This window comes from Arachis hypogaea, chromosome 6 (genome assembly GCF_003086295.3).
Source record: "Arachis hypogaea cultivar Tifrunner chromosome 6, arahy.Tifrunner.gnm2.J5K5, whole genome shotgun sequence".
Lineage (NCBI taxonomy): Eukaryota > Viridiplantae > Streptophyta > Magnoliopsida > Fabales > Fabaceae > Arachis > Arachis hypogaea.
In genome coordinates this window covers 56447789-56457831 of record NC_092041.1, presented here as the reverse complement: position 1 = coordinate 56457831, position 10043 = coordinate 56447789, and positions in this window count along the sequence as shown.

Genomic DNA, 10043 nt, shown 5'->3' with positions numbered 1-10043 from the left:
TAGGGAATGCTTGCACAAGTACAGCTCTATGTGACTTTGGAGTAAGCATCAACCTAATACCTGCTTCATTAATAAAGAAGCTTTGCTTGACTGATGAAGTCAAACTAACCCGCATATGCCTTCAACTTGCTGATGGTCCTATTAAGATACCATCAGGCGTAGTTGAAGACATGATTGTCAGGGTTGGACCCATTGCTTTTCCCACTGACTTTGTGGTGTTCGATATGGAAGGGCACAAGAGTGCATCCCTTATCCTAAGGAGACCCTTCCTAGTTACAGGACAGACCCTTATTGATGTAGAAAAAAGGGAAAGTAACCCTGAGAGTCAATGAGGAAAAGTTTGTTCTAAATGCTGTCAAAGCTATGCAGCATCCAGACACCCCAGAGGAATGCATGAGCATTGACCTCATTGATTCCCTATTGGAAGAAGTAAACATGGCTATGGAACTCAAAGAAGGGCTAAATGACATCCTTACTGATGCCCAGCCTGATTTAAAGGAACCTTTGGAAACTCCTAAGGAAAAGGAGAAGCCTCCAAAGCTTAAGCTCAAGCCATTACCATCCTCCCTAAAATATGCATTTTTGGGAGATGGAGATACTTATCCTGTGATCATAAACTCTGCCTCAGAACCACAGGAAGAAAAAGTACTACTCCAAGTGCTCAAGACACATAAGACCGCCCTTGGGTGGACTATAAGTGACCTTAAGGGCATTAGCTCGACCCGATGTATGCACAAAATCCTACTGGAGGATGATGCCAAACCAGTGGTGCAACCACAAAGGCGACTGAACTATAAAGGAAGTAGTGCAGAAGGAAGTCACTAAGCTCTGGGAGGTAGGAATTATTTACCCCATTTCTGATAGCTCCTGGGTGAGTCCTGTCCAAGATGTTCCCAAGAAGGGAGGCATGATAGTGGTTCATAATCAAATGAATGAACTGATTCCTACAAGGACATTTACAGGGTGGTGTATGCACATTGACTATAGAAGGCTCAATAACACCATCAGGAAGGATCATTTTCCTTTACCATTTATTGACCAAATACTAGAGAGACTAGTAGGGCATGCGTTTTATTGTTTTCTGGATGGATATTCTGGATACAATCAAATAGCAGTGGATCCACAGGATCAAAAGAAGACAGTATTCACATGCCCATATTGCGTGTTTTCCTACAGGCAAATGCCATATGGCCTGTGCAATGCACCTGCCACCTTTCAGAGATATATGTTGTCCATCTTCTCTGATATGGTAGAAAAATTCCTAGAAGTGTTCATGGATGACTTCTCTATCTTTGGGGACTCATTTGACTCTTGCCTTGATCATTTGGCCCTAGTTCTGAAAAGATGCCACTGATGTTCCATTTGTCTTTGACCAAGAATGTCTACATGCCTTTGAAACCCTGAAAGCCAAGCTTGTCACTGCTCCTGTCATTTCTGCACTCAATTAGGAATTGCCATTTGAACTAATGTGTGATGCCAGTGACCATGCCATTGGCACAATTCTGGGGCAGAGACATGACAAGCTTCTGCATGTCATCTATTATTCTAGTCATGTACAAAATGATGCACAGAAGAACTACGCTACTACAGAAAAAGAATTACTTACAGTGGTTTATGCTATTGACAAGTTTAGATCCTATTTAGTAGGATCCAAGGTTATTATCTAAACTGACCATGCTGCTCTGAGGTATCTACTAACTAAGCAAGATTCTAAATCCAGGCTCATAAGATAGGTATTACTCTTGCAAGAGTTTGATATAGAAATTAGAGACAGAAAGGGTACAAAAAATCAAGTGGCTGACCACTTGTCTCGGATTGAGCCAGTGGAAGGGACTTCTCCTCCCTCCACTGACATATCCAAAACCTTTATAGATGAGCAACTCTATGCCATCCAAACAGCACCTTGGTTTGCAGACATTGCAAATTACAAGGATATAAGATTCATTCCGAAAGAGTACAATAGGAAGCAAGCCCGGAAACTCATGCATGATGCAAAGTACTACTGGTGGGATGAACCATATCTCTTTAAAAGATCCTCAGATGGAATAATCTGACACTGTGTGTCTAAAGAAGAGGCACAGAGAATTCTATGGCATTGCCATGGCTCAGACTATAGAGGACACTTTGGAAGTTAGTGAACAGTCACAAAGGTTTTCCAAAGTGGGTTCTACTGGCCCACTCTCTTTAAGGACTCTAGAGAGTTTTTCTATAACTGTAATAGTTGCAAAAGGGCTGGCAATCTCCCTCATGGTCATGACATGCCTCAGCAAAGAATACTAGAGATTGAGTTGTTTGACGTATGGGGAATAGATTTCATGGGACCCTTCCTACCTTCATACTCAAACACCTACATCCTTGTAGCGGTAGACTACGTGTCTAAATGGGTTGAAGCAATAGCATCACCCACTAATGACATTAGAGTAGTGATGAAGTTCCTCTAAAAGAACATCATCAGCAGATTTGGTGTCCCTCAGACACTGATTAGTGATAGAGGTACTCATTTCTGCAACAGACAGCTTGATTCTCTCTTAAGCTGTTACGAAGTTTGCCATAAAGTGGCAACTCCATATCATCCACAAAGAAATGGGTAAGCTGAATTCTCAAATAGATAACTAAAGCAAATCCTAAAGAGGACAGTAAGCGTCTCTAGAGAGGATTGGGCTAGAAAGCTTGATGATGCTTTGTGGGCATATAGAACAGCTTTTAAAACCCCCATTGGAATCTCACCATATCAGCTGGTATATGGAAAATCCTGTCATTTGCCAGTGGAACTAGAACATAAGGCCTATTGGGCAACTAGATTCCTCAACCTTGATGCTAAAGCAGCCGGAGAAAAATGGCTACTCCAACTAAATGAGTTGGATGAATTCCGACTAACTGTATTTGAAAATACAAAGATCTATAAAGAAAAAACAAAAAGGTGGCATGATAGGAAGATATCTTCCAGAGTCTTTGAACCATGACAAAAGGTCCTGCACTTCAACTCAAGACTCAAAATATTCCTTGGGAAACTCAAATCCCGCTGGAAGAGACCGTATGTGATTACTAGTATATCACTTCAAGGTAAAGATCCAAACAACAGGTTCACTGTCAATAGACAGAGGGTCAAGCATTACCTTGAAGGAGATATTGAGCCAGGAGGCTCAACACTGCTACTAAGTCAAGTACAGTGAAGTCCAGCTAAAGACATTAAAGAAGCGCTTGTTGGGAGGCAAGCCAATGATTAATAGCCTAGTATTCTCTATTTTTCTAAATTATTTCTATTTTAATTAGTTTTCTTTATAGTTAGTTCTTAATTAACTTGTTTTTAATGATAGTGATCATGGACAGTGTTTAAACAGAGATAGAATGATGCAGAACAGAAAATAGAACACTCTGGATGAGGCATCTCGCTGGCGTTTAACGGCAAAAAGGGTGGTAATTAGGTGTTTAAACGCCCATGGAGGCAGACAGCCTGGTGTTGAACGCCAGCCAGGGAGCCTGGCTGGGCATTTAACGCCCAATAAGAAGAGCATCACTGGCATTGAACACCATCCTAAGAGCCTGGCTGGGCATTCAAACGCCCATAAGGAGGGCAGCCTAGCGTTGAATGCCAGAATGGGTGCCATTCTGGGTGTTCAATACCCAGCAAGTAGGGGCAGTAGTGTTAAATGCCAGAATGCAGCCATTCTGGGTGTTTAACATAAGAAAGACAGCAAACCTTAAAATCTTTTCTTATCTACTTATCTTTAGTAAAGATAGCAAATCTTTTCTTATCTTTAGTAATTCGTGTTAATATCTTTTATTAAACTTTAAAATCTTTTTCATACTACTTGTTCATACCCTGACCGGGCTCCTCCAACTCGGCCAAATCCATGAAAGGTCCGACCTCGTCCCAAGGCCTACGCCTGAGGTCGGACCTCGGACAACAAAGCTAAGAAGGCCCATCAAAAGGAACGAAGCCCAAAACCTAAAGGCCGAAAAGGCCTAGGGAAGGCGGTTCCGCAAAAATAGAGATAAAACTCCCAAAAAGATAAGATAAAGATAAGAATATCTTATCCAGGGAAGATCATGGCCAGCTACTATAAATACACTGGAACACCCAGGTATAACTCATACTCTAATTCTACTCAATATCTGCTTGGACCCATGCTAACTTAAGCATCGGAGTGTCATTGCAGGTACAACCACCAACCACTCAGCATATCAAGCTCGGGTCATCAATTCCCCCACCTCGGGCCTCTCTAAAAGACGACCGAGCTGCACGTTTCAGGTAACCCTCGGAACATTGGCGCCGTTGCCGGGGACCTGGAAGTCATCCCTCTACCATGGCGGACGACCCCTCCAACAATGACCGCGCGGCATCAGAACAAGAGGAGGAAGTTGACACCGGAGAACGACCGGACAGCCCTCTATCACCACGCACTCCAAGAGGAAACAAACAGAATCGCCCAAAGACATCACTCCCAAACAAAGATCCACAAAATCCCGAAAAAGAAAAGAGCTCGGAAATTCTAGAAGCAGTCCGGGCACAACAAAACCGACTGAAACAACTCGTAGAGGATATAAAGAAGGAAAAGGAAACTGAACAAGATCTGAGAAGGGAGGCTCGCAAGCGCAGAGAATTAGAAGAAAAACTGCGGAAAATAGAGGCCAACCTGAAAGATCGGACAGAACGCGCCCCCACCCCCGAAGACAACCATGATCCCTTCACGCAAGAGATCATGAAGGAGAAGGTACCGCGAAACTTCAAACCACCCGATATGGATCTCTACGATGGCACCACCGATCCAAGTCACCACCTCAGCAACTTTAGAAGCAGAATGTACCTAGTCGACGCCTCCGATGCGATTCGATGCAAAGCCTTCCCCACCACTCTCACCAAGTCGGCCATGAAGTGGTTCGACAACCTGCCACCAAGATCAATCACCAGCTTCGAAGACCTAACCAAAAAATTCCTGATGAGGTTCTCTATTCAAAAGGACAAAACGAAACATGCCTCCAGTCTACTCGGAATCAAACAAGGTAACCAAGAAACTCTCCGAGAGTACATGGAGCGATTCAATAGAGCCTGCCTGGACATACAACACTTACCCACTGAAGCAGCCATCATGGGACTAGCAAACGGCCTAAAAGAGGGACCGTTTAGCCAATCCCTATCCAAACGATACCCGACCTCCCTATACGAGGTGCAGGAGCGAGCAGAAAAATATATCAACATGGAGGAAACATCCCAGTTAAGAGACTCTTCTAGGAAGGAATCAACCTACCCACCCCGAGATCGAGATCGGGAACAGAGGAAAGAAACCAACTCGGACAAGCCACGGAAATACCACAGTTACACCCCCCTCCGAGTCTCCTTGGTAGACATCTACAGAGAAGTATGCCACACCGAAAAGATCCCACCACCTCGACCACTAAAACACAAGAGAGCAGGGAGAGATCGGTCCGAATACTGTGAATATCACAAGCTCTATGGTCATTCTACTAACGACTGCTACGACCTAAAAAATGTTATAGAAAAGCTAGCCAGAGAAGGAAAACTCGACAGATACATAGCAGAGAAAGGAGAAGAGACCAGGAAGAGAAGGCGAGGAGATAACGAAGATCGGGCCGAACAAACCCCGCGAACCCCTGAAAGACATGTTCATATGATAAATGGAGGCTTCGCAGGCGGAGGAACATCCAGATCCTCGCGCAAAAGACACCTCAAAGAAGTCTATCATGTCCGAGAAGACAGCCCCCTGCCCGAATTACCTACCATCTCGTTTACCCGAGAAGATGCTCAAGGGGTAATACCCGGGCACGACGATCCAATGGTAATCACCATCATCCTAGCAAACGCCAACCTACATCGAACCCTGGTTGACCAGGGAAGCTCAGCAGATATCCTGTTCAAAACGGCCTTCGACAAACTCGGACTTGAAGAAAAAGAACTAAAGGCCTATCCCACCGACTTATTTGGACTAGGGGACATCCCGATCCGTCCCTTAGGATACATCTCGCTACATACTACCTTTGGAAAAGGCGAGCAATCTAGAACATTAAGCATCGACTACATTATAGTCGACGTCCCTTCAGCATACAATGCCCTCATTGGGTGACCAACCCTAAACAGACTAGCAGCTATAGTCTCAACCCCACACCTCTGTATGAAGTTCCCTACCACAAAAGGAATCGCTACCCTAAAAGGCGACCAAAAACTAGCACGGTGATGCTATAACGAAAGCCTGAGCCTAAAAGGGAAAGAGGTCAATACAATAGAACTCGGACGAGTTCAAGCCCGAGAAGACCTTCGGCTACAACCAGAGGGAGAAACCGAAAAAATCCAAATCGGGAACACACCTGAAAAAATAACAAACGTAGGAGCAAACCTCGAAGCAGGCCTAAAGGAGGAACTCATAACCCTCTTAAGGGAGAATACCGACCTCTTCGCCTGGAAAGCCTCCGACATGCCAGGCATAAGCCCCGACCTGATGTGCCATAAGCTATCAGTATACCCGGGGTCCAGACCTGTCCAACAAAGACGCCGGAAGCTCGGGCCTGAGCGCATGCAAGCAATAGAAGAACAAGTACAAGCATTACTAGATGCAGGGTTCATTCGGGAAGTAAAATACCCCCTATGGCTCGCAAACGTGGTCCTGGTAAAAAAGCCCAACGGAAAATGGAGGATGTGCGTCGATTACACGGATCTCAACAAAGCCTGCCCCAAAGACCCATATCCACTACCAAACATCGACGCCTTAGTAGACGCAGCCTCAGGCTATAGATATCTCTCCTTCATGGACGCATATTCGGGATACAATCAAATCCCGATGTACGGACCCGACCAAGAAAAGACCTCGTTCATAACCCCAAGGGCAAACTACTGCTACGTAGTAATGCCCTTCGGGCTGAAGAACGCAGGGGCAACCTACCAGAGGCTAATGAACAAAGTGTTCTCAGAGCACATCAGACTACAACTAGAGGTGTACGTCGACGACATGCTGGTAAAGACACAAGAAGACGGAAACTTGCTGACCGACCTCACCAGTGTCTTCGGCACCCTCAGAAAACACAACATGAGACTCAACCCGACGAAGTGCACCTTCGCAGCAGAAGCCGGAAAATTCTTAGGCTTCATGTTGACTCAAAGGGGCATCGAAGCAAACCCGGACAAATGCCAAGCGATACTCAATATGAAGAGCCCGACGTGTGTCAAAGAAGTACAACAGCTGAATGGAAGGCTGGCCGCCCTATCAAGATTCTTGGCAGGATCAGCGATAAAATCACTACCTCTCTACTCACTCCTAAAGAAAGGGAAACCCTTCTCGTGGACCCCGGAGTGCGAAAAAGCCTTTCAAGAGTTCAAGGAATTCCTCGGGCAGCCACCAATCCTAACCCGACCTTTAAAAGGGGAAGAGCTCGTACTATACCTCTCGGTCGGACATCGAGCAGTCGCTTCAGCATTAATACGAGAAAACGACCAAGGACAGCACCCCATATACTTTGTAAGCAAGGCACTACAAGGGGCCGAATTAAACTATCAGAAAATAGAAAAATTCGCCTACGCCCTAGTGTTCACAGCTCGGAGGCTCCGTCCCTACTTTCAAGCCCACACCATCAAAGTCCGGACAAATCAACCCATGAGACACATCCTACAAAAAAACGGACCTGGCAGGACGAATACTACAATGGGCGGTGGAACTGTCCGAGTTCGACCTCCACTATGAAGCCCGGACTGCCATAAAATCTCAGTACCTAGCCGACTTCATCGCAGAATACACTGAGACCCATGGAACCCCACTCTCATGGAACCTGTATGTCGACGGGTCCTCAAACAAAACAGGAAGCGGAGCCGGGGTTATACTCGAAAGCGACCAAGGAACACGGATAGAACTATCCCTAAAATTCGAGTTCCAAGCTTCGAACAACCAAGCCGAATACGAGGCCCTACTAGCAGGTCTAAAACTAGCCGAAGAGGTCGGAGCCCAGAGAATCACGATTTTCAGCGACTCCCAAGTCGTCACATCACAAGTAAATGGAAGCTACCAGGCCAAAGACCCCACCATGAAAAAATACCTGGACCAAACACAGGCACAACTGCGCCACTTTTCAGAGATACAGATTCAGCACATACCTCGAGAACAAAACGCCCGAGCAGACGCCCTCTCAAAACTCGCCAGCACCAAGCCCGGAGGCAACAACAGAAGTCTCCTCCAGGAAACCCTACAATCCCCCTCCGTGCTAAGAGAGGAAGAAACGCTGAATATATCCAACCAACAGCAAGGATGGATGACCCCCATACTCAGCTACCTGAAGTCGGGAACTCTTCCCGCCGAAAGAAAGGAAGCTAAAAGACTCACGAAAGATGCCCAGAATTATACACTAATTCATGGCGTATTATACAGAAGAGGATTCACAAATCCCCTCCTTCGGTGCGTCCCGACCTCAGAAACAAAGAACGTCCTCGAAGAAGTCCATGGAGGCATGTGTGGGAACCATCTCGGAGCTCGGGCATTGTCCAAAAAGGTAGTCCGAGCCGGGTTCTACTGGCCGACCTTGCAGAAAGACGCGACGGAATTCGTGAAAATATGCCCCCTGCCAAAAACACGCCAATTTCCACAAAGCACCACCAGAAGACATTATCAGCATCACCGCACCATGGCCCTTCGCAAAATGGGGACTAGACCTACTCGGCCCATTCCCCCAAGGACCGGGGCAAGTCAAATACCTCATAGTAGGGGTCGACTACTTCACAAAATGGATCGAAGCCGAACCCTTAGCCACCATTACGGCTCAGAAAAGTCGCAAATTCCTATACAAAAACATTGTCACAAGGTTCGGAGTCCCCTACTCCATCACAACAGACAATGGAACACAGTTCACGGACACAAGTTTTCAGAACTTGGTGGCCGAACTAAAAATCAAACAGCAATTCACATCAGTCGAGCACCCACAAGCCAATGGACAAGCAGAAGCTGCAAATAAAGTCATCTTGGCAGGGTTAAAACGAAGACTCCAAGAGGCCAAAGGGGCATGGGCCGAGGAACTCCCCCAGGTACTATGGGCATATCGGACAACCCCACACTCTACAACGGGAGAATCCCCATTCCGACTAGCTTACGGGATGGAGGCAATGATTCCTATCGAAATAGATGAAGGGTCACCCAGAGTCCTCTTCTACAACGAAGAAGGCAACCCACAGGCACAAAGGGAAGAACTCGACCTCCTTCCCGAGGTCCGAGAAAGAGCCCGAATCCGAGAAGAAGCCTTAAAACGACGAACGGCCCTCAGATACAATCAGAAAGTAATAAAGCGAAGCTTCTCCATTCACGACCTGATTCTAATCCGAAATGACATCGGAACACAAAAGTCGGGAGAAGGAAAGCTAGCTGCAAATTGGAAAGGACCCTACAAGGTAACAGAAGTCTTAGGGACAGGCTACTACAAAGTATCCGACCTAGAAGGCAATGAGCTGCCCAGGGCCTGGCACGCCTGTAACCTAAGGCGGTACTACAGCTAGAAAAACTTAACCCGAGGTGTACTCTTTTTCCCTACAAAGGTTTTTTAATGAGACACCCGGTTAAAGTAAGACACCCGACCTAGTCAAAGGGTAAACACTCTGTAAATATTCTTTCTTTTTTTTTAATACTAATCGAATTTCTCTATTTTCTTTTCTTCTTCCTCATGATGAAACAAATCCTAGAAAGTACCCCACCAAGGCGCATTAATTTATGCTCGGCAAAATGCAAAAAATCATTTGCCAAGAGACCACACAAGGTCGGCAAAGATAAAAGCGACGAGGTTCAAATTAATGTGAGAAGTTATAAAGTAACTCTGAAAAGGCTCAAAGGGCCAAATAAAAAGAGATTACAAAAATAACTTAAAAGGCCGACAAACGACAAGGTCGGACCCAACAAAGGGAAAGTTATAAAGTAACTCTGAAAAGGCTCGAAAAAGCCAAATAAAAAGAGATTACAAAAATAACTTAAAAAAGCCGACCAACGACAAAGTCGGACCCAACAAAAAGGAGGTACTCGGGCGCCCGAGGTCCGAGAAAAACTCGGATCCAAGAAAGAAGC